Here is a 24,669-nt window from a genome sequence, read left to right as displayed (position 1 = left end):
ACCAGTACGTTTGCAGTCGGTCACACTGCCACCAGATGTGGAACAGAGTAACCTCCTCTTTATCACATCTCCAACATCTGTCGGACGAGTGTGGATACCATTTGTGGACCTTCTCTGGTGTAGCATACCAATGAGTCAGCAATTTGTAGGGCGTCTCCTGCATTCTTGTGCTCAATGAACATTTGTGTGATAGAATACAGGCCCTGTCCCATTGGTCATCTGAAATCGGCGTTCCGAGAGCCTGAGTCCACCGCTCCGAGTCTGTGATCCTCTCGCGAACCTAGGGTTTGTAGCCAGGCATCTCCAACATCTGTCGGACGAGTGTGGATACCATTTGTGGACCTTCTCTGGTGTAGCATACCAATGAGTCAGCAATTTGTAGGGCGTCTCCTGCATTCTTGTGCTCAATGAACATTTGTGTGATAGAATACAGGCCCTGTCCCATTGGTCATCTGAAATCGGCGTTCCGAGAGCCTGAGTCCACCGCTCCGAGTCTGTGATCCTCTCGCGAACCTAGGGTTTGTAGCCAGGCATATGAAAGCGCAGTGGTTTTCAGGGTAGGTTCCCCCTTGAAACACACTGATTCTAATTCCGTCGGGTCTCTTGTTAAGTGTAACCTGCGCGTAACGTCGTTGCAATAGCTTCGAAGTTGAAAGTATGTCCAGAGTGGCATATGTGGCAATTCACAGTCTAGTTTAAGGTCCGAAAAATATTTCATCAGTTTGTTGGTAAAACAGTCAACCGCTAAGAGCGGCCTTCTCGGCCTCAGTGGTTTGAGGAATGGGTTCCTCAATCCTGGGGGAAAGTCAGGGTTGTTTCGGATAGGAGTTAGGGGGCTCAGAGGGGTGGAGAACTCGGGTTGTTTGGCTAGAACATGAAATATGTTGAGGGTAGTACCAATAGTAGGGTGAGAAAGCACAGATATGGGGTATCTAGTTCGTGGGATCCAAGGCGAAAACTGGAGGGTGATTGTGCTTGCCTCCTCCTCCTCCAGGAAAACCCAGTCTTTAATTTGGGAATGGCAATGCCAATCAATAATACGTGCAATATGTGTGGCGTAGTAGTAGGATTTGTAGTCAGGTATACCCAAGCCTCCCCTATCTTTAGGTTTAGTCAGTAGGGCCTTTTTCAGTCGTGGTGGCTTGTGTGCCCAAATAAAGCTCGTCTGGAGGGAATGCAGGGATTTAAAAAAGCTCATAGGTATCCTAATAGGTAAAGTGCGTAGCAGATAGAGCACCTTTGGCAGAATGACCATTTTACAAATGGCTGCCCTACCAAACCACGAAAAACACCCCGAACCCCAGTTCTGGAGGTCTTGTGCGATGCTTTTAAGTAGGGGGGGGAAGTTCTGCGTAAACGTCAGTGAAAGTCGAGGAGTCAACCAAATCCCCAAATATTTAATAGCTGATGCCGTCCATTTAAAAGGGCTACTGGCCTGGGCCATTGACAGCTGGGCACTGGGAAGTGAGATATTCATGGCCATCGATTTAGAATAGTTTATTTTGAAGTTGGATATATATCCAAAGTGTGCGAATTCATGTAGAAGAGAGGGAATAGAAATATGGGGATCTGTCAAAAAAAACAGTAGATCATCGGCATAGGCCGCTACTTTGAAAACCTTCCCATTTAGTTGGAAACCCTTGATTGAGGAATCCATGAGGGCGTGTCTTATGAATGGTTCTAGTGCGATGATAAAAAGCAGGGGCGACAGTGGACACCCCTGCCTAGTGCCATTTTTGATAAACACTGTATCTGAGAGTGACCCATTCAATTTAAGCCTGGCCGAAGGATTCTGGTACAATGCCGAAATCCATGCCATCATGCCAGGGCCCAAGCCAGTGCGTTTGCATGTTTCAAACATGTAGTCCCAAGCTACTCGATCGAAGGCCTTCTCCGCGTCAGTTGACAGGAGAAAGCCCTCGATCTTTCGCTGGTGTGCTAGATGAATCAAGTTTAGGGACTTCGTCACGTTGTCTCTTGCCTCCCTGCCAGGCATGAATCCGGCCTGTGCGGGTCCGATCAGTTCATGAAGTAGGGGTTTCAACCTATTAGCTAGTATTTTTGCTACAAGTTTGACATCCGTATTCAGGAGGGATATGGGCCTATAGCTAGAGCAACTGAGCGGATCCTTCCCCTCCTTAGGTAGAATAGTGATAAAAGCAGACAGAAAGTCAGTAGAAGTCGAGCCCTGAGTTGTCAAAGAGTTCATAGCGTCTCTGAAGGGGGTAAGTAAAATCTCCGTGAATGTCTTATAGTAAATAGCGCTAAACCCGTCAGGCCCAGGGCTTTTGCCCTTTTTTTAACTCCCTAATAGCTGTCTTGATTTCTGCATCATTAAAGGGCCTATCTAACTGATTACGGTCTTCCTCATCTAGCTTGGGGAGATCTGCTGCGTCCAGATCTGCCCGTATCGCCTGAGCCCGATCGCCCTGTATATCCGATGGTCTGTGCATAGTTGGGAGATTGTATAGGGCCGTGTAGTAATTTTGGAAATGTCGGGCAATCTTCTCGGTTTCACTGTCAATTCGTCCGTCCCTAGCAGTAATGCCCTTGACGTGGTTGTGGGTTGTCCGTGTTTTCAAGGCTCTCGCTAAGATTTTGCCCGTTTTGTCCCCGTGTTCGTAGTATATTTTCTTTCTAAAGAATAAAAATCTCCTGGTGGTATTATCTAATATCAATTTTAGAGTTTTCCTGGCTTCAAGTAACGCCTCCGCTGAGTCTACAGTGAGAGAGCGTTTATGTAGCGATTCCAGCGATCTAATTTTTGTGGTCAGGTCACTAATCATTTTGTTTCTCTCCCGTTTTTTACGGGTGCCCATGCGTATTAGCTCACCCCTGATATGACATTTGTGGGTCTCCCAGATCACTAGAGGGCTCATCCCGGGTGTGTCATTCAGCTTGAAGAATTCAGTCAAGGAGGAGACTAGGTCAGGGATTAGCGTGGGATCTGTTAGTAGTGATGAGTTTAATCTCCACATGTTGTGTTTGGTAGGGGTGTCCACCAAGTTCAACGATACGGAAATCGGAGCGTGGTCAGAAATAGTTTGCAGGCCGATGTGGGCAGTGCTCAACATCGGCAGGTCTCTCTGTGTGATGAAGATATAGTCTATTCGTGAGTGACGGTTGTGTGGGATAGAGAAAAAGGAGTAGTCCCTTCCCTCCGGATTTAGGCAACGCCAGGTATCAACCAAGTTCAAGGGGTATAAAAGCTTTTTGATGCTTTTAAGGGCTTTGTATGTAATGGTAGTCTTACCATTGGAGGTGCCTTCAGTTGGTATGAGGGGGATATTGAAATCCCCACCCAAAATCAGTCTACCCGAGCCGAAGCAAAGCAGCTCAGTGGTTAGTTTCCAACAAAAAGTAAGCTGGGCTGAATTGGGGAAATACACGTTAGCTAGTGTCAGGGGGGCCCCCCTGCATGTCCCTTTGAGGAAGAGGAATCTCCCGTCTGGATCAGCTAGTTTGTCGGTTACCTTAAAGGCAGCATCCTTACTCACTAGTATCGAGACCCCTTTTGACTTGGTCCCGGGACTGGTAGCGTGATGCGCCTCAACGAAGTATGAGTCAGTGAGCCTCGGTACGTGACCTGTCTTAAAATGGGTCTCTTGTAAAAATACGAAACTAGGCCTACCTTTTTTAAGTTCTCTCATTAAGGTGGTTCTTTTTTCGGAGATGTTAAGCCCCTTGACATTGTGGGAGATCACCGTTGGATTACGTCCTAGTTCGGAATACGCCATGGTTCAGACTCAGGGAGGCGTGGAGTCCAATACCTGCAATTGCAGTCCCAGTAATATACCCAAAAACAGAAAGGTAGATTTTTAGTTACAATCAGTAGCATACAATAAATCCTCACCAACGCGTGCGTTGTGATAAGGCAAAGCAGAGAGTTAAAGAACAGTGGAGAAAATGAGAGAAGTGAGGGGAAGTGAAGAAGGAGTTGTGGGTTACACCCCCTTTAGACAGACTAACCGTCCCAGGGGGGACAATTTTAGTGCGCGTGACAGGTCCTAAAACAACCCGTCCGGAGCACTATTGCGGGGTCCGGGGAGGCCTTCCCCGAAGACAGCAACCTTCACCGTGCAAGTCACCTCAGGTTAACTAACCAGGTGACCGCACCGCGAGAAAAAATAATTAACAGTACCGAACTGTCACTAAATCAACAGTGGATACTTAACTTATTCTGGTAGGAACCGTCGTGTGCGGCCCCATAAAGCATATGATAAGTGATAAATGGTCTGTTACAACATCAAACGTTTAAAGCAAACTTAAAACTACTCAATAGTGGTGAGCAAGCATGGCAAAATATAAGCATTACTTCTGAGCACATTTCAACCCTTTAGAACAGTAGGCCCACCACCCGCCATAGTCTGGACAGAGGAAACCATCTCCTCATAAGCTACCCCCCCCGCCAGCATATAGTGGTCCACAGGGTACTTTCGTTCCATGTTCACTGCGGCATCCATGCCATCTCCTCGGCCTAGACCGTACAATCATAACCACACATGGTCGGGGTTCAGGGAGCTAGCAGTCCTCCCGCAGTGTATCAGTCCCACAGTAACTACTGCCAAACACTTGAACTATAGCTCCAGTGAGTCATCTAAATCCCAAAGGCTGTCTTTGCATATCGTGCTTCCTTAAGGTTCCATGTCGCGGGAATGTAAACAAACATTTAGAAGTACTCTACCCCTGGCGGCAGTGGAGCGGTGTGGTCGTGGTAAGCAAGTCATGGTCGTATGGGAAGAGGATTGCATTGACAAAGAAAAACAAAAGGCAACAAACAAAAAAAAGGCAAAGAAAAAGGGGGGGTCCCCAAAATGCAGGCGGGTATAGGTGCGGCACGTGTCTTAAGCCGCGTACACATGAGCGGATTGTATGGCCTACTTAGTCCGTCATACAATCCGATGGACAGTCCGTCATACTTTCGAATGAATGGACTTGACCACACACGGATGCACAAACAGTCCGTCGAAAGCTTGCGCGATGACGTGTACAGCACGTACGACGGGACTAGAAATAGGAAGTCCAATACACAGCAATGCAACCTTCCGCCGTGTAAATCCTTTCTGAGCATGCGCCATTCTTAGTCCGTCGAACTAGCCTACTCACGAGCGGATTGTCCGCTGAAACCAAAGTATGACGGACAGTATTACGGAAATTCCGAAATACTTAGTACGCCAGACTGCACGCTGAAAAAGTCCGCTGAAGCCCACACACGAGCGGACTGTCCGCTGAAATGTGTTTCGACGGACTAAGTTGGCCATACAGTCCGCCCGTGTGTACGCGGCTTTAGGCTTCCATCAGGTTCCTAGAAGAGTGTGGGTGACTTCGGGGTGTTCCCCTTGGTGAAGTTTCGTTGTGCCCCTGTCTCTGCCTCTTGGTGAGATGTTTCTCTGGGGAAGCCAATGGAGAAAAAGGTGGACTTCTAACCTTGGGTGGCAATGAAAACTCCTGATACCAATCAGGTAAGGCAATCAGCTCGATCTGAAGGGCCGCACAGAACTCCGGGAGGTCCGCAGGTGTTCGTAGGATGTGTTGCTTACCCCCATGTGTAACCAATAAGGCGAAAGGGAAGCACCATGAGTAACGCAGGTCTTTATCTCTCAACTTGTCCAGAAGAGGACGCAAGGCCCTTCGGTTTTTTAAAGTAATTTGGGATAGATCCTGGAAAAGTTTGATGGTCTCCCCATTGAACACAATCTGATCATTCCTGCGAGCCCTGGCCATTATATCTTCTTTAAGAGTAAAGCTCTGTAAGCAACAAATGATATCCCGGGGGGGTAATGTGTCAGGACCTCTGGCTCTGAGTGCCCTATGCGCTCTAACGAAGTCTATGGCAGAATCTTCCGGTCGTTCAAGAAGGGTATTGAAGACCCTCTGCAAAACTGGGGTGATTTGATCTGCCGCAACGGACTCCGGTATACCGCGCACCCTGATATTATTACGCCTCCCCCTATTGTCTAAATCCTCTAAATGTCTATTCATTTCGATGAAATGGAGGGAGTGTGCGGTGACTGCCTCGTCCAGTCTGCTTATGGACCTGTCTCTCAGTTTCCCCGCAGACTCCACGACCGCCATTTTCTCCTGCAGAACCAGGAAACTGGTCTTCAAATCCGTAATGGCTGCGGAAAACGAGGCCTTAATATCAGCCGCAAAACCTGACATGTCCTCATAGGTAAGTGGGTGTGTAGAGCGAATACTGCGCCTATCGTTGTCCTCCGCCGCCGACTGCGAATCCTCGCTGTAGTCCTCGTCCGCATGGACCGGCACCATCTTGCCTTCCTCCAAGGCCTTCAGTGCTGAGGCCTGTGTTTTAAAGATATCCGAGATGTCGCGACCGGAGTTGGCTGCCACTGAACGGCGGGGACGGGTCTGATGCTGATGCCTGTTCTGCTTGCTCATTTTGTGTAGTTTGCCGGTGTAAACAGACGAGCTGGGGCCGCTATCCGACGGAGCTCTCTTTCTAGGCTGCCATCTCCGTTGCGCGCCAAGCCACGCCCCTCAGAGCATCAGCCAAAAAAACTATTTTTAAGCTTTTTGGAAAACATAGGGAAGGGTTATCCCCCCTGTATAATTTGTTTTGTCGTACATCTTTTTTCATCTCACTTGCTGTTGTCTCCTTCCGTTTGCAAGTAGGAGATGTTTGTAAGTTGGATGTTTGAAAGTAGGGGCCTGCCCTATATGCTCTGCAGAAATGGCAGAACAAGGTGTTGGTTTTGCCACAACATTGTAAGCCCTCAAAGTGACTCTTGGTGGACGCTGGAGCGCCCTGCTGTGAACGATTATATCAAGAATTGTAATTACATGCCATTGTTGAACAGTGGTAGAAAAATTGACCTTTGGTGGTTGTGGTGCTGGTGACACAACACTATAAGTCCTCACAGTTACTCTGGGTGGGCACAGGAATGGGCCCTCCTGTGAAATATTATATCAAGAATTGTAATTACATGTCCCTGTTAAACAGAGGCAGAAAAATTGAGCCTTAGGCACTGGTGCTGGTGCCACGACACTGCAACCTCTCCCATATACTCTTGTTTTATTGCAGGAATTAGCCCTGCTGCAAAGCATTGCATCAAAAATTGTAATTAAATGCCCCTGTTAAACAGGGGCAGAAAAATTGGGCCTTAGGCACTGGTGCTGGTGCCACGACACTGCAACCTCTCCCATATACTCTTGTTTTATTGCAGGAATTAGCCCTGCTGCAAAGCATTGCATCAAAAATTGTAATTAAACGCCCCTGTTAAACAGGGGCAGAAAAATTGGGCTGATGGCATCACCCAGAACCAGAAATGTTCTTCCAACATATCAGCGGAGGAGGAAGAGGATAGACAATCAACATAACAGGACAGTCACTCAGCATAGGCAGTCTTGAAGGGATGTGATATTTCAAAAAAAATTATTCGGTTACATCAGCTTCAGGTGCTTGGTAGCTGTGGGTGATCCAAGACTGATTCATCTTGTAATTTTCAACTGGTAAATTTTTTAAGTGTAGCTCCAGTCAAAAAAACTATTTTTAAGCTTTTTGGAAAACATAGGGAAGGGTTATCACCCCTGTATAATTTGTTTTGTCGTACATCTTTTTTCATCTCACTTGCTGTTGTCTCCTTCCGTTTGCAAGTAGGAGATGTTTGTAAGTTGGATGTTTGAAAGTAGGGGCCTGCCCTATATGCTCTGCAGAAATGGCGGAACAAGGTGTTGGTTTTGCCACAACATTGTAAGCCCTCAAAGTGACTCTTGGTGGGCGCTGGAGCGCCCTGCTGTGAACGATTATATCAAGAATTGTAATTGCATGCCATTGTTGAACAGTGGTAGAAAAATTGACCTTTGGTGGTTGTGGTGCTGGTGCCACAACACTATAAGTCCTCACCGTTACTCTGGGTGGGCACAGGAAGGGGTCCTCCTGTGAAATATTATATCAAGAATTGTAATTACATGTCCCTGTTAAACAGGGGCAGAAAAATTGGGCCTTAGGCACTGGTGCTGGTGCCACGACACTGCAACCTCTCCCATATACTCTTGTTTTATTGCAGGAATTAGCCCTGCTGCAAAGCATTGCATCAAAAATTGTAATTAAACGCCCCTGTTAAACAAGGGCAGAAAAATTGGACCTTAGGCACTGGTGCTGGTGCCACATTGTCCAGGACCAGGAGTTTGTAACCTCCCAGTCTCTGGGAATGCTTTGCACAGACCTTTCTGCAAGACCTCCCGGAGATGTCTCATCCTCTGCTCCCTCTGCAACGGCAAGATAAGGTCGGCAACCTTACCCTTGTACCGTGGATCAAGGAGAGTGGCCAGCCATTAATGGTCCCTCTCCTTGATCCGAAGAATACGAGGATCCTTCCGCAGGCTTTGCAGGATCAGGGAGGCCATGCAGCGTAGGTTAGCTGAGGCATTCGGTCCAGAGTCCTCTGGGTCACTAAGGACAACATGATCCGCAGCTACCTCCTCCCAGCCACGTACAAGTCCACGTGTTTCTTGGGACTGTAAATCATCCCTACAAGACTGCTGCTGATGCTGAGTGCCAGCCTCCACCTCCATGCTGACACAATCATCCTCCTCCTCCTCTTCCTCCTCCTCATCCTCTTCCTGTGTGATGGGTGGCACAGCAGGAACACTGTCTGGATAAAGGGGGCCTTGAGAGGCAAGGAAGTCCTCCTCTACCTGCCTCTGTTCTGCCTCAAGTGCCCTGTCCATTATTCCACGCAGCATATGCTCCAAGAGGTGGACAAGAGGTACAGTGTCACTGATGCATGCACTGTCCCTGCTCACCATCCTTGTGGCCTCCTCAAACGGTGACAGGACAGTGCATGCATCCCTGATCATGCCCCACTGGCGTGGTGAGAAAAAAACAAGCTCCCCTGACCCTGTCCTGGTGCCGTAGTCGCACAGGTACTCATTGATGGCCCTCTGCTGCGTGTGCAGCCGCTGCAGCATGGCCAACATTGAGTTCCACCTGGTGGGCATGTCACATATACGGCGGTTCTTGGGCAGGTTCAACTCCTTTTGGAGCTCAGCCAGCCGAGCACAGACATTAAATGATCGGCGGAAATGCACACAGACTTTCCTGGCCTGCTTCAGGACATCCTGTAAGCCGGGGTACCTGCCCAAGAACCGCTGCACCACCAGGTTAAGAACGTGAGCTACACAGGGCACATGGGTCAGTTGTCCCTATCGGAGGGTGGAGAGGAGGTTGGTGCCATTGTCGCAAACCACCATTCCTGGCTTAAGCTGGCGTGGCGTCAACCACCTCTCGGCCTGCCCCTGCAGAGCTGACAAAACATCCGCCCCAGTGTGGCTCCTGTCCCCCAAACAAACCAGCGCAAGCACGGCATGGCATAGTTTTGCCTGCGTACTTGCGTAGCCCCTGGAACGCCTACGAAGCACCGCTGGTTCTGAGGACAGAGCACTGGAAGAGGCCATGGAGGAAGAAGAAGAGGAGGGGGTGGAGGAGAGAGGTGTGTCACAACCAATAGTAGCATTTTGGAGGCGTGGTGGCGGAACAACCTCCAACACTACTGCACCTTGTCCTGCATCCTTCCCAGCTGCCAGAAGAGTGACCCAATGGGCCGTGAAAGACAGGTAATGTCCCTGTCTATGCCTGCTGGACCATGAGTCAGTGGTAATTTGCACCTTACCGCTGACCGCCCTGTCCAGCGAGGCAAGGACATTGCCTTCCACATGCCGGTAGAGAGCCGGAATCGCCTTCCGTGAGAAAAAGTGGCGTTTGGGGACCTGCCACTGAGGAACCGCACATTGTACAAACTCACGGAAGGGGGCCGAGTCTACCAACTGAAAAGGCAGCAGTTGAAGTGCTAGCAATTTAGCCAAGCTAGCATTCAACCGCTGGGCATGTGGATGGCTGGGAGTGAACTTCTTTCGCCGGTCCAGCAGCTGGGGCAGGGACATTTGCCTGCTATAATCGGACGTGGGTGTACTGCTAGCAGAGTGCCCGGAAGCACTTGGCTGTGACACACCTAATGTGCTGCCCCTAAGCTGGCCCCCGGAGGGCATCCTGCCTCGTTGGCGATGTGCTTCCTCCTCCTCCTGCTCCTCCTCTCTCCTACCAGGCACCCACGTGGAGTCAGTGACCTCATAATCCCCTCCCTCTTCATCACTGGAGCAAACCTGGCAGTATGCTGCAGCTTGTGGAACATGACTGCCAGATTGCTGTCCTTCTTGAGCATCCCCCCTCTCTGCACTCATGCTACTGCCTTTCTCTAGCTGAGTATCACCATCAGAGCCTACAAAACACTGGGCATCCTCCTGGAGCATGTCCCCAATACTGTGCTCAAACAGTTCGGGGGACTCCTCAGGACGACGTGATGGGTCTAGGGAAGGAATGACTGATGATGACATTGAGACGAGGGAAGAGGATGCATTGGCAGCTGCTTTGCTAGTACCCTGAGCCTGGGTGAGAGACGATGAGGAGGATGAAGAGGGCTTGGTCATCCACTCTACCAAGTCTTTGGCATGATGCGGCTCAACATGTCCAGCTGCCGAAAATAAGGACAAGCGTGTCCCATGGTCACGTGCTGATGACAATGCACCGTGTCCACGACCAGCACTGTTGTCTCTAGACACAGACCCTGCTTGCCCTCTTTTATTGGCTCGTGCCTGTCTGCCTCTCCTTGTTGGCCTTCCAGACATGGTAATGACCTGAAGGGAGAGGGAAAAACCAGCAATTGGGTAATGTATATTGTGCTGGAGGCACACAACACCCACTATCTCCTGCAGATGCCTGTATGATAGAACACCAGCAATAAAGGGTAGATAAAGATGTATACTGCGCTGTGCTGGAGGCACATAACACCCACTAACTCCTGCAGGTGGCTCTATTTAAGAACAGCAATATAGGTATATACAGGTATATACTGCGCTGGAGGCACACAACACCCACTAACTCCTGCAGATGGCTCAATTAGAGAACAGCAATATAGGTAGATACAGGTGTATACTGCGCTGGAGGCACACAACACCCACTAACTCCTGCAGATGGCTCAATTAGAGAACAGCAATATAGGTAGATACAGGTGTATACTGCGCTGGAGGCACACAACACCCACTAACTCATGCAGATGGCTCAATTAGAGAACAGCAGGCATCCTGCCTGTGGCCAATCATGGCTCTCCTCGCTGTCGGCGCTGTGATTGGCCAAGCATGCAGGGTCACAGTGCATGCTTGGCCAATCATGAGCCAGCAATCCACTGCGATAGCCCAGTGCATCGTGGGCCATGAGCGCCACACGAACTTGGCATGAACGGCCCACAGAGTTCTGGCTTTGCCGAATGGGCAAACAGCCGGTGTTCGAGTCGAACGTGCATTCGACTCGAACACCAAGCTCATTCCTAATCCCAGGATCCCCTGGGATACAGGAGGAAGCAATTGAGCCCAAGGTAATAGAGCCCAGAGCAGACCTATTAATCAATAGGTGCTCTCCCTAGTTACAGGGAGGCCAAACTAAATTGAAAAAAACACTAACAGTAGCTGTGAGGGCAAACCTGTTCCAGAGATACACGCAACACTTCTATCCACAGCATCACTTGTAGTTTCAAAACTAAAAATGACACTGCTTTAAATATTGTCTACCTTGAGAACTTTTGGTTACTAGTGTCTTATTTTTTTATCTCATCTGTAAGCTATTAAATTTTGAATTTTTCCCCTTCTTTCATTACTGTTATTATGCTAGTGTACAACATCTTTACAAGCATATTCTGCAATTGTTAAATCTTAAAGTTTTTGATTAGCTTAACATATTAGTGCAAATTGAGTAATGCTTTTTGTAGTATTGTATTAATGCAATCGTTTTTTTTTTTAAGCGCGTATCATGTGCGTGCGATTAATTTATTAATAATTGAATTACTTAAAGTGACACTGAACAATACCCTTATTTTCTAAAAATAATCCTTACATATTCATTACCTAATGGCTGTGTAATCTATTTTCATTAAATTATTTTTTAAGCTGGCCATAGATGGATGGAAATTTAGCAGGTTCAAATTTCATCTCCATTTATAGCTATTCCTGTTTGAGAAGAAAATCTAATGATGAATTCCTCCCAAACGGGACTGCTTGAAAATTTGTGCTTAATCAGTGCATGCAGCTAATTGTATGCAGTGCTGATCAGTATATTCTGGCTACAGAGGAGTGCCGTTGTCAGAATATAGTAGCACACAGGGCCGTCTTTAAGGCAGGGCAAAAGGGGCAGCTGCCCTGGGCCCTGTCATTGTTGTGGGGCCCAAAGCAGCTGCATCATACTTGCCAACTGTCCTAATTTAAATTCCCTTGTCCTTTGAAGTTTTAGTCCTGTGCTGTGTCCCAATATCTCAATGTGAAGTGCTGGTACTAATGCGGCCCAGCTCTGCCTTACTGTTGTGTACAGATGACTCACCTGCAGACCCTGTGTTTACATGTAAATAACCAGCATTCATTTGTACACAGTGGCTGCATTCATAAGTAAATAGCTGTGATGGGCGGTATTGATGTGTAAATAAAGGAGGCATTCATATGTAGACCATGACCCCCTGCAGTGAGAGGCATCCGCAATTTTAATAATTGGTTACAATCATTTTATATTTATGCTAGTATAATGGGCGAACGTCATCCTGAGTTATGTAGCGGTATGTTTCAACATGTTGAAATAATTTTGGAAGCTTATAAAAATTTTCCGGGTTTAGCTTGGTTCTCTTATGATGAGGCCTTTCGACAGAAACTTTCGGTTCATAAGTCTTTGAAATGGGGTATGAAAGATGTAGGGCTTTGGCTGAACTTGTTATTACCTCAAAAGGCTATAGCTAAACCTTTTGTACCTATTGGTGGGCCTTTTCGTAAGGGATTGTGCTTCAATTTCAATGAAGGCCATTGCAAATGGCTTCAAAATTGTAAGTATAAACACGAATGCGCTCATTGTGGTGGGTTGCACCCAGCTAATCGTTGTTTTAAGAGGCAAGTGCACACGAATTCTGCTGTTGCGAAAGATCCATTTCTTAAAAGCAACAACTCCGGTGACTTTGGAAAAAATGTTACCTTGGCTCCTGCTGTATCCAGAACCCAAGAAAGCGGACATTTTAATTAATGGGTTTGGTTTAGGTTTTATTTTGCCAACTTTTTATGGTTCAAGGTGTGTTATTTTTAAGAATTTGAGTTCAGTTTCGTTGCATGCTGACGTTGTTCGCAAGAAGATTCAGAAAGAAATTGAGGATGGCAGAGTTGCTGGCCCATTTAATAGTCCGCCATTTGAGAATTTCAGGGTTTCTCCTTTGGGGGTCATTCCTAAAAAGGAAGTTGGTTCTTTTAAATTGATTCATCATTTGTCCTACCCTGATGGTTTTTCTTTGAATGATGAAATTGATCCTACGTTGTGTTCAGTTTCGTATTCTTCATTTGAGGATGCTATCGATAAGATTAGGTGTGTTGGTGAATCGGCTCTGTTAGCAAAAGCTGACATAAAATCTGCTTTTCGTCTTTTGCCAGTACGTCCTTCGGCGTTTAATTCTTTAGGTTTTGTTTTTGAGAATCAGTTTTATTTTGATAAATGTTTGCCTATGGGCTGTTCTATATCGTGTTATTACTTTGAGATCTTTTCTTCATTTTTGGAGTGGGTTGTGTGTTATAGAGCGGGTTCCTATAATTGTATACATTATTTAGATGATTTTTTGTTTATTGGAAGGAAGGATAGTTTGGATTGTTTACGTATTTTTAATGAATTTAGATTGATTTGTGCATTTATTGGAATACCTTTAGCAGTAGAAAAATCTGTTTTTACTTACACTTGTTTAGAATTTTTAGGTATACAAATTGATACTGTTAGAATGGAATTTCGCCTTCCTGTTGACAAGATTGAAAAAACATTCTGCCTAAAAAGAAAATTCAATTGAGAACTATCCAATCTTTGTTAGGTTTGTTGGCTTTCGCTACTAGAGTTATTCCTATGGGACGTGTTTTTTCCAGACGTCTTTATAGAGCAATTACGGGAATTAATTCACCTACATTTTATTCGGATAACGTCGGATGTTTATGATGATTTATTGATTTGGAAGAGATTTTTAATTTCTTTTAATGGTCGTTCGCTATGGCAGTCCCCCTTCTGTGCAGCTTCTGCTCTTCAATTATATACTGATGCTGCAGGTGGTGTTGGCTATGGTGCATTTTGGCACGGTAGATGATCGGCTGAACAGTGGTACAGTTCTTGGTTTTCGAAGGGTTTTGTGAACAACATTGTTCTTTTAGAAATTTTCCCAGTTATTGTAGCGCTTGAATTGTGGGGAGACCATTTTAGAAATAAGAGGATACTTTTACATTCTGATAATAAGGGTGTTGTGTATGCGGTGAATTGTTTGGTGTCAAAATGCATTTCTGTTATCGCTATGATACGTTACTTAGTTTTTAAGTGTCTTTCTCTTAATATTTGGTTGAAAGCTAAGTTTATAAAAGGTTTTTATAATATTGTGGCTGATTCTCTGTCTCGCCAACAGATTGTCCAAATTCCACACATTGGTTTCGGATGCGGAAAAGGTTGGGGAGTCGTGTCCTCCTCATTTATGGACGTTAATTTGAAGCTGGTACGGTCTGCTCTGCACAATTCTATTGCAACCTCCACGTGGGCATTTTATAAAGCCGCGAGGCATAGGTGGTGCTGTTTTTTGCTGCAATTTAACTTGAATGATGATTTTATTTCTGAAGGTGTTGTTTTGGCCTTTTTGGATCCTTTAATGTTTCAACAATATTCGTATTCTTTTATTGTTAAAACATTGGCTGGTATTTCATTTTTTAGACATTTGCACGGTAGATCTTCTTGCAATGCTTTTTTTTCTGTAAAATTAGCATTAAGAGGTCATCGTAGGCGATGTTCGGTTCTAGATAAGAGACTACCTATCTCAATTGACCTGTTGGGTAAGCTTTGCTCTGCCGCTGATAGTTTGTTTTTCGCCTTTTGAAGCTTTATTATTCAAGGTTTTCTTTTTGCGTTTGCTTTTATGGAGCTCTAAGGATTTCTGAACTCCTGCCGCCTAATCATTGTTCTCATTTTGGCTTGGCTAAGTCGTCTGTTCATTTGGCACCTGACGTGCTTCGTTTATATTTGCCCAAGAGCAAATGTGATCAGATTGGGCAAGAGAATTAGATTACTATTAGGTCTAATGTGAACTTTTCTATATGTGCTGTTTATCATTCTAAGAATTACTTGTCTTTGAGACCTCCCATCCACAAGCAATTCTTGATTCATGATAACGGTCTTCCGTTGACTGTATTTCAATTTAATGCAGTTTTGAAAAAATGTCTACGCTATTTACATTTAGACCATTTGGCTATATCTTCTCATTCCTTCCGTATTAGTGCTGCTACAGCCGCTGCCAAAATAGTTTTTTCGGCTGATGACATTAAAAGGGTTGGTAGGTGGAATTCTAATTGTTTTAGAAAATATATTTGTCCTAACTATTTTTTTTTAATTTCAGATCTGCCTATCATCATCTGGATCATCGGCCATTCATTTGTGTATTGGGCCCACGAACGTGCAAAATCCAGATGTTATGGTGAAAATTTGGATTTGCCCTCTTCAAAATATATGCTTCATTGGTATGGGCACAGGGGTATGAAATGGACTGATTTGAAGGGTGTGTTTTCTTTATTGCATTCCGAATAGCCTAGTCCCAATGTTGTTGTTTTCCATTTAGCTGTAAATGACATCGGTTTTCGACAAACCTTGGACTTGGTAGCTAGTATTAAAGCTGATTTTTTATGCTTTCATGCTTTGCTGCCTGAGTGTGTTTTGTTTTTTTCGGAAATCGTTCCTCATTTCAAATGGTTTTCTCCTTCCTTGAAGTATTTTGAAAAAATTAGAAAAAGGTTAATAGAGCTATGGCTAAATTTATGCCAACTGTGGGGGATATCTCATATCGACACGTTGAATTGGAGGGCGGTGTACTTGATTTTTACCATCCTGATTATATTCACCTGTCTGATATAGTGTTGGATATATTGAATATGAATATACAATCTAGTGTGGAGTTGGCCGTGGGCCGGTTGGGGTGCCGTGCTCATTGTCCATAAGCCCGGCTTATGGGACTTTATTGATTTGTTTATTTGGCTTGAGCTTATAATAGCTGAGCTTCAGTGATGTTATTTATGCTTTAAATATGTTCTTTTGCATTTATAAAGGCCGCGGCCATTATACTCCACAAAGATATGTGTGTATTTATATTTTAATGATATTTTAATCTATCTAAGAGTGGTTATATACAATTCTACCTAGCGTACCATAATAATAGTGGGAGGGGCAAGAATTGTCCCCGCCCACTATGTATGGGGCGCTGGTAGAAGGGATTTAATTAAATACATTTATTTACAGTTTAATGTTGTGTAAGGTACTTACCTTTGATTGGTCCATGGGCTCAGTAACGGTTCTGCCACGAGCTGAGGCCCTATAAAAGAGAAAAATGTGCGTCAGTAAATGCAGTATACTGGACACAGAAGATCAGAACGCATCCCACCCTCCCTTCCCATGTCGCTGGCCTGTTACGAGCTTGTGTGTCCTTTTTGGCCTTTTTTTTTGGTAAAAATTGGACTTTATTGATTGTTTATTTGGCTCGAGCTTATAATAGCTGAGCTTCAGTGATGTTATTAATCTTTAAATATGTTCTTTTGCATTTATAATTCAAAGTTTAAATGTTTTTTTATACAATATTGATAAAACCTATAATAAAGGCCGCGGCCATTATACTCCACAAAGATATGTGTGTATTTATATTTTAATGATATTTTAATCTATCTAAGAGTGGTTATATACAATTCTACCTAGCGTACCAATAATTTGCTGTAACCTCTAGTAACTAATCAGTGAGTCATAATGTATGCTGTAACCTTTAGCAACCAGTCAGTAAGCAGTAATGATATGCTGTAACCGCTGGCAACCAATTGCAATTGCTGCCTGATCTGATACAATAAACTGATTTTAAGTCTAGCTGCTATTTATTGTATGTCTCAGAGCAGATGGAGAGTGAAATTGCATGGGGGGCCCAAGAAAATTTTTGTCCAGGGTCCAATCAGCCTAGTAGCACAGCAGAGAGGATTTCCCCATCCACCTCAAATGTGTGGATGGAACAATCCTATCAGTTTTATTTTAATTTAAATTTTTTATCAGCCTCCTTGCAGTGAGCTCATGAACCTTTACTTTTCCCCTCACTTCCCTTTGTTTGGAATGAGCAATGCATGCTGTGCTCATGTGCACTGCTACATGCTACACATCCCATAGTCCATAGTCCCTAGTCCATCTCAAAGTAAGCAGGGTGGCTATGTTCCTACATACCGTGCAACCATGGTGAAGACACTCTGCCATCCTCTAACAAGAAGTCAGATCACAGTAGCTAAAACAAAAACATTTTTAGGTTTGCAGGAGGCAAAGAGCAATATAAGGTACTTTTGTAAATTAAGATTGTATACTTGAATACATTTTCTTCTTTTAAAACCAGAGTTTAGTGTCACTTTAACCACTTGCCTAATGGACACTTTTACCCCTTCCTGCCCAGGCCAATTTTCAGCTTTCAGCAATGTCACACTTTGAATGACAATTGCTTGGTCATGCAACACTGTACACAAATGACATTTTTATCATTTTTTTTTTTTAGATGGATAGAGCTTTCTTTTGGTGGTTTTTTTCAGCACTGTTTTTTTTTTTTATTAGCTGCTAATCAAATGAAAAAAGGCAGAACATTTTGAAATTATTTCACGCTTGGGTGATGCACTTGCGAAATGGGAAAATACATCTTGCAAACAACATCTTTAGGGTGGTTTGGGAGTGCTGTATACCCCCCTCCCCATTGGAATGAAGGGGCAGTGCTTCTGAAGTGCTTCATAATTCATTACTCCTACTAATATTGAATTACCTTGCTAAAAAGTGGCTACACTAATGTAAAAGAAAATATTACTCAGTTAAACACCAATGATTTCTTTATTACATTAGACTTCCTAGGAAAAATATACTCCAGTTAGGCCTCATGTTAACTGCTGCTGGTAAACGGATGTTCAGAGGCAGTTGGCTGCTTTTTTCTCTTTCAGTAGTTTTATTGAAGGTTTTGTATTACAATCATGACATCAACAGAACAGTTAGCCCTTGTACACACGGTCAGACATTCCGACGGAAAATGTCCAATCGGACCGTGTTGCCGGATAATTCGACTGTGTGTGGGCTTCATTGGACTTTTTCCGTCGGAATGTCCACCCAACAAAGTTTGAGAGCTGGATATAAAAATTTTCCGACAACATGATCCGATCAGACTTTGTCCAATCGTTTGTAGAGAATTCGGATCGGACAAAGTGCCACACATGCTCAGATCAAATTCCTAGACCAAATCTATTGGCTACTAGCCTGAATGTAGTCTCGTCGTAACTAAATAACGTCATCACGTTACGAACGATCGCATTTTCCATCAACTTTGTCCGGCCGTGTGTATGCAACACCAGTTTCGGACAAAATCAGACGGATTTTGTTGTTGGAATGTCCAAACGTGTGTACAAGGGCATAGAGTATTCTCTTATAAGTCAACAAAGCAAGGCACAAGTAAAATACATGCAAGTAAAAGATCTCAGAGTGTCAGGACAAATATTGAACTCAGTACAGAGAACGCTATGAAGTTTCAGAGCATTATGTATTTTAACTTGGCTGCTTTTTTCAGCTGCCTCAAACTTATCCAATGTTATCTATCAGTACATGTACACAGGTTTGTTTAACCACTTCAATACCGGGCACTTAAACACCTTCCTGCCCAGACCAATTTTGAGCTTTCAGCGCTGTCGCACTTTGAATGACAATTGCACGGTCATGCTACACTGTACCCAAATGAAATTTTTACAATTTTTTTCCCACAAATAGAGCTTTCTTTTGGTGGCTTTTGATCACCTCTACGGTTTTTATTTTTTGCGCTACAAATAAAAAAATACCGAAAATTTTTAAAACATTTTTTTTGTTTGTTTCAGTTTCAAAACTTTGTAAATAAGTACGTTTTCTCCTTCACTTATGGGCACTGATAAGGCGGCACTGATGGGCACCAATGAAGTGGCACTGATGAGGTGGCATTGATTGACACGGATGGGCGACACGGATGGGCGACACGGATGGGCGACACGGATGGGCACTGACAGGTGGCACAAATTGGCACTGATAGCTGGCACGGATTGGCATGGATGGGCAGCACAGATGGGCATGGATGGGCAGCACAGATGGGCATGGATAGGTGGCACAGATGGGCATGGATAGGCGGCACAGATGGGCATGGGTGTGCACTGATAGGTGGCACGGATGGGCACTGATAGGCTGAACAGGTGGGCACTCATAGGCGGCATTGTATTATGTTATACTGTACTAATGGATGCCAATCAGTGCCAAACAATAATGCATGCCAATCAGTGATGCCCATTGTGGGCACTGATTGGCATCCATTATGGGCACTGATTGGCACCCATTGTGGCACTGACTGGCATCCCTGGTGGTCTAGGGAGGATTACCTTTTGCTGGGCATCCCTGGTGGTCTGGTGGCGTCCCTGGTGGTCCAGTGTGGGCATCCTCGGGGGGGCTGTGCTGATAATCGATCAGCACAGACCCCCCTGTCAGAGGAGCAGCCGATCAGCTCTCCTCTACTCGCGTCTGACATACGCAAGTGAGGAAAAGCCGATCACCGGCTCTTCCTATTTACACTGCGATCAGCCGTGATTGGACACGGCTGATCATGTGGTAAAGAGTCTCCGTCGGAGACTCTTTACCGAGATGGTAGTTGCCGGGCGTCAGACTGACACCCCGCAACAACGATCGCCGCAATGCGCGCCCCCACTTTGCCACCGTCAATTGCCTATAGGGCGGGCGGCAAGTGGTTAATGTCGTTTTTAGGCAATTGATTTTAGAGGACTTTTTGGAAAGCAAAAAAATGAGTTCAGACTCTGAGTTTAGAGGCATTATAAGCGCTAAACGCTTCTTAGCTGCATTTCGTTTACAGGCGTTTTTTATTTTGGCTATTTTGAGAAAAAAATGGAGTTACTTACCGGTAACATTCTTTTCCAGGAATCTTTCAGGACAGCACCATAGAGAGACACTGGCTCCTCCCTTCTTAGGAAACACCGCCTTTTTTGTAAGTACTGAAGGACGCACCTTCTAACGTCCAATTTGTGGAAAATATGTCCCTGTTCCCCCACAGGATTCAAACAGAAGGTAGGTAAAACAATTTCCTGACCTCTATGAAAACTAAAGGCCACCTTTGGAAAAAAGGCCAGATCTGTTTTAAAAATCAAATGGTCCTGGAAAACCTGAAAGAAAGGTGCCCTAATAGAAAGGGCTTTGAGTTCACTCACTCTCCTTACCATGGTGATCGCCACCAAAAACACAGTTTTGAGGGTGATCAACCTCAAAGTACAGGATTCCAATGGCTCAAAAGGATCCCCTGTGAGGGCCTTTAAAACTAAAGAAAGATCCCACACTGGGAAGGGGGAAATTCCAACTGGCCTCTGTCTGCCTAAGGCTCTGAAAAACCTAGCTATCCAAGGATATATAGCTAGCGGCTTTTCCAGGAACACGCTCAGGGTGGACACCTGTCCCTTCAAATTGCTAAGAGCTAATCCTTTGTCCGCTTCTGCCTGCAGAAATTCCAATAGCGTTTCCACACCTTTAGGTAGATAGCTTTAGGGCCGGTTCACACAGCGGGCGATGCGAGGCGACACGACTCGCCTCGCCTCGCTCCCGCAAGTCGCCCCCGTTCTGTACAATGGAACCGTTCTGAGAGGAGCGACTCGAGTCGCTCCGACTCAGAAAAAAGGTTCCTGTACTACTTTCGGGCGACCTCGGGGCGACTTGCATTGACTTCTATACAGAAGTCATTTGCAAGTCGCCGCCGAGGCCACTGCAGGTCGTGGCGAGGCAAGTCGGAGTCGCCTCGCCTCGCCTGCAGTGTGAACCGGCCCTAAGTCTCCCTTTTTCTGCAATTTAGGAGAGTTGTCACTAGTTGATCCAAGAAACCCTTGCCCTTTAGCAATTCCTCCTCAGAAGCCACGCTGTGAGGTCCCATCGCTCCACCTGAGGGCAACTGATCAGACACTGAGAAAGAAGATCCTCCTGTATAGGCAGAATCCAGGGAGATTCCATCGTCAGACCCATCAAGATGGAGAACCATGGCCTCCTGGGCCAATGTGGTGCAATCAGAATGAGGGTTGTGTCTTTGTCTGACTGAAACTTTCTCAGAACTGCTGGAATCAGTACAGTAGGAGGGGAAGGCATAACACCAGCTCTGAGTTAGTGCATCTACCCCAGCTGCTCCCCCGTACCATCTAAGGAAAAAAACAGACAAGCTTTTGTGTTCACCCTCGAGGCGAAGAGGTCCACACAAGGTACCCCCCACTTCTGATCATCTCAAAGATGTCCTGGTGCAAAACCCAGTCGCCTTCCCTCAGCATCTTTCTGCTGAGAAAATCTGCTACTTGGTTTTGTTCCCCTTTCAAATGTACTGCCAAAAGAGAGAAAATGCTCGCTTTGGCACAACTGAGGATGGATTCCGCCAGAACCCACAAGGATCTTCTCCTGGTTCCCCCTTGCCTGTTGATGTAGACCACTGTTGAGGCGTTGTCTGTACAGACCCTCACGTGCTGTCCCCAGAGTTCTGTCTGAAGAGCTCTGAGAGCCAAGTCTATTGCTCTGTTCCCCCCAGTTCGAGGACCTTTTTGCGTCCTCCCTCCTCCAAGTACCTTGCGCCATCCTGGAATCTAGGTGTGCTCCCCAACCTGTGCCACTCCCATTGGTTGTGACCGTCCTGGAGACTGGAAGGACCCACTTCAAGCCCCGTGAGAGATTAGACTCCTTTCTCCACCACCAGAGGGACCTCTTGACTTGACTCGGCACAGAAATTAGAGAGTCCAGGGCCCCCGGACTGTGGTCACAGACCCTCAGGATAAAAAGTTGTAGAGGTCGAAAATGCAGCCCTGCCCACTGAACTGCTGGGAGGGTGGATGTCAGTAAGCCCAACACTGACATCGCTTTTCTCACTGAGATCTGACGACTGTTCTGGAGCAACAACATTGCTTTGTCCACCTTATGGATCTTTTCTATTGGAAAGAACACTTTTTGCTTTGTTGAATCCAACACATAGCCCAGGAAGGTAACCTTTTGGGATGGAACCAAACTGGATTTCTCCAGGTTCAAGAGCCACCTCAATTTTCCAGGATGTCTCTTGCTACCTGAAGGTTCTGGGACAACTGCTCTGGGAAAGAGGCAAACACAAGTAGATTGTCTAGGCATGCAAATACAGAGATGCCTCTGAGCTGCAAGAAAGCCAGGACCTCCACCATAACTTTGGTGAAGATGCGGAGGGAAGAGAATAGCCCAAAGGGGAGAGCTTTGAACTGTAAGTGAAACATCCCTTCCCTGTTTTTTACCGCCAATCTGAGAAACTTCTCATGACTTTCTGCGATTGGAATGTGCAGATAAGCATCTTTTTTAAGTCTATTGATGCCATGAAGCAATTCGGGGGAAGAAGCGCCTTCACTGAGTAGACGAAGTCCATCCGGAATCTCCTGTAAGTAACTGAGACATTCAGAGGCTTCAGGTTTATGATAAGCCTGAAATTTCCCGAAGGCTTTCGGACCACAAAGATGTGGGAGTAAAATCCCCTGCCTGTCTCCTCTGCTGGGACTCTTACCACCACCTCTATTCCTCCAGCTCCTGTAGGGAGGATAGAAGAGCGGATGATTTTTCTGTGCATTTTGGCAGCTCGGTGACAAGGAGTCTGTACAGAGGTGGTTCTGAGAACTACAGCCGGTAACCTCCGATTCCTAACAAACTGGTTGGAGGTAATCATCTCCCACTGTGGAACGAAGGTCCCCAATCTTCCCCCCACCGTGGTTACCTCGTCATTGGGTTTTCTTGGGCTGTTCAGGAGGGTGAAAAAAAAATCGCCCCTCCACGCCCCTTGCCCTTCTGTTCCCAAGCCTTTTTCTGCCTCTGCCTTTGGGGCTTAAGACTTTCTCTGAGGGTGAGACTTTCTTTTAGCCTGCTCCCCAAACTTCTTTTCAATGGGAAAGGCCTTTTTCTTTTCGGCCGTCCAATCCAAAACGGCCTCTAACCCTGGCCCAAACAAAAGATCCCCTGTGAGTGGAATTCCACAGAGTTTAACTTTAGACGCACTGTGTCTTTTCCACGTCTTAAGCCATAAGGCCCTTCGAGCTGAATTAGTGAGGGCTGAAGACCTTGCGGACATACGCACCGATTCGGCTGAGGCATCCGCAATATATGCTACCCCCTTAATTAGCATGGGGAAGGAAGACAAAATGGTTTCTTTTGGCATCCCTGCCTCAATGTGTGCTTTAATTTGAGTAAGCCAATATTCCATACTGGCGAATACTGTGACCGCCATGGTAGACTTAAGGTTTCCCTGCGACGAATCCCTTCTTCAAAAGAGAGTCCATCCTTCTGTCCATGGGGTCTGAAAAAACCCCCATATCCTCGAAGGCCAGATACGTATGCCTAGAAACCTGGGAAAAGGCAGTATCTAGTCTAGGAGATTTATTCCAGACTAGAGCCTCCTCTTCTGCAAAGGGAACCCTTCACTTCAAAGCCCTTGAAAAGAAAGGTTTCCTCTCAGGATCTTTCCATTCTTTCTTTATGGCTTCAACCAAGACATCATGGATACCCCTTGGGAATCTAAAGCGGCGCTGTCTGGGTCCTCCTTAATTATCTCTCTGGAGCCCCCTGGTCTTTCTCCACTAACAAAGGGGGTATCCACTGGGCTAGGTGCAACACTCTGCTGCACTGGTGAAGGATTGCTCTGGGCTTGCGGCAACTGGAAGCTAGAAGAAAGTGCTTTAAAGGACTGAAAGGTGCTGGAAATCTCCTTAACGGATGCAGCCAGATCTGTACCCTGTTCTACTGCCTGCTCCCTGACTAATCCCTCAATGCACTCTTTACAGAGTGCCTTGGACCAGGATTCTCCCATGCTGACTCTACAAGAGGGACATTTTTTCTTGGAACCATGAGGCAACTTGCTTTTCTCTGTGGCTTTCTGAAAAGGAAAGAGAAGGAGAGAGAGCAGCCATAAATGCCCAATGTCACCAGTGCAAATACAGTGGACCACCAGGAGTGCCCCCCCAGGACCAACCACCACCAGGGTCCCAGACACACTCCCCTTCTCCCCCCCGACCACCAGGAAGGGAAACCCTCGTGGAGCTAATGGGATTAGGTAAGGGAACACCACCCAGGGTTCCACTTACCTTAGCATGGCTGGTGCTAGTATCTCCATTCGTGAGACCTTTGCCTCAGACATTTTCCATTGAGGAAAGTGGTCGATTATGCTTCCGACAGCCGACACTACAGCAAAGAAACGGGCTTCACCAGCCGAACATTTGGTCTGTTTTCTTTCACGCGTCCGGAACCGGAAGACGTGGAATCGTTGGTAGTGCCTGCCCTCGTCGGAACTGACGTCACCTGTCATCCGACCCGGCCACAGAGCTCCACACGCTGGCTGCTTGAATAGACAGGAGGGATCTGGAGTACTTCCCAAAGAGAAGCTGAGGTGCGTTAAGGTACAGTCTTTAGGTAGTAACGGCTCCCTAGCTTTTACCCATCCATAAGCATGTGAGAGAGAGAGAGAGAGAGATCCAACTCCCCCCTCCTCAGAAGTATTTTTGGCTTCAGCCTCCCTAGCTGTCCAG

General features: G+C 46.0%; 1 long non-coding RNA gene across 4 annotated transcripts in view; it reads right to left on the bottom strand.

The window, feature by feature from the left end:
• The window catches only part of LOC143942119 (uncharacterized), a 132,842-nt gene that overhangs the window by 20,383 nt on the left and 87,790 nt on the right, over positions 1-24,669 (bottom strand). For 2 of the 4 annotated variants that reach the window (XR_013264697.1, XR_013264696.1), the window contains 2 exons: positions 16,364-16,412; positions 3,632-3,770 (listed from right to left, as the gene is read on the bottom strand). This is a non-coding gene — a long non-coding RNA (uncharacterized LOC143942119). The remainder of the gene's footprint in view (positions 1-3,631; positions 3,771-16,363; positions 16,413-24,669) is intronic. The other 2 variants (XR_013264695.1, XR_013264694.1) reach the window with 1 other exon arrangement.

Source organism: Lithobates pipiens, unplaced genomic scaffold, assembly GCF_037356315.1.
Source record: "Lithobates pipiens isolate NorthernLeopardFrog02 unplaced genomic scaffold, aLitPip1_a1.2 Scaffold_30, whole genome shotgun sequence".
Lineage (NCBI taxonomy): Eukaryota > Metazoa > Chordata > Amphibia > Anura > Ranidae > Lithobates > Lithobates pipiens.
The sequence above is the reverse complement of the archived record's forward strand: the minus strand, read 5'-3'. Positions and strand labels throughout refer to the sequence as shown.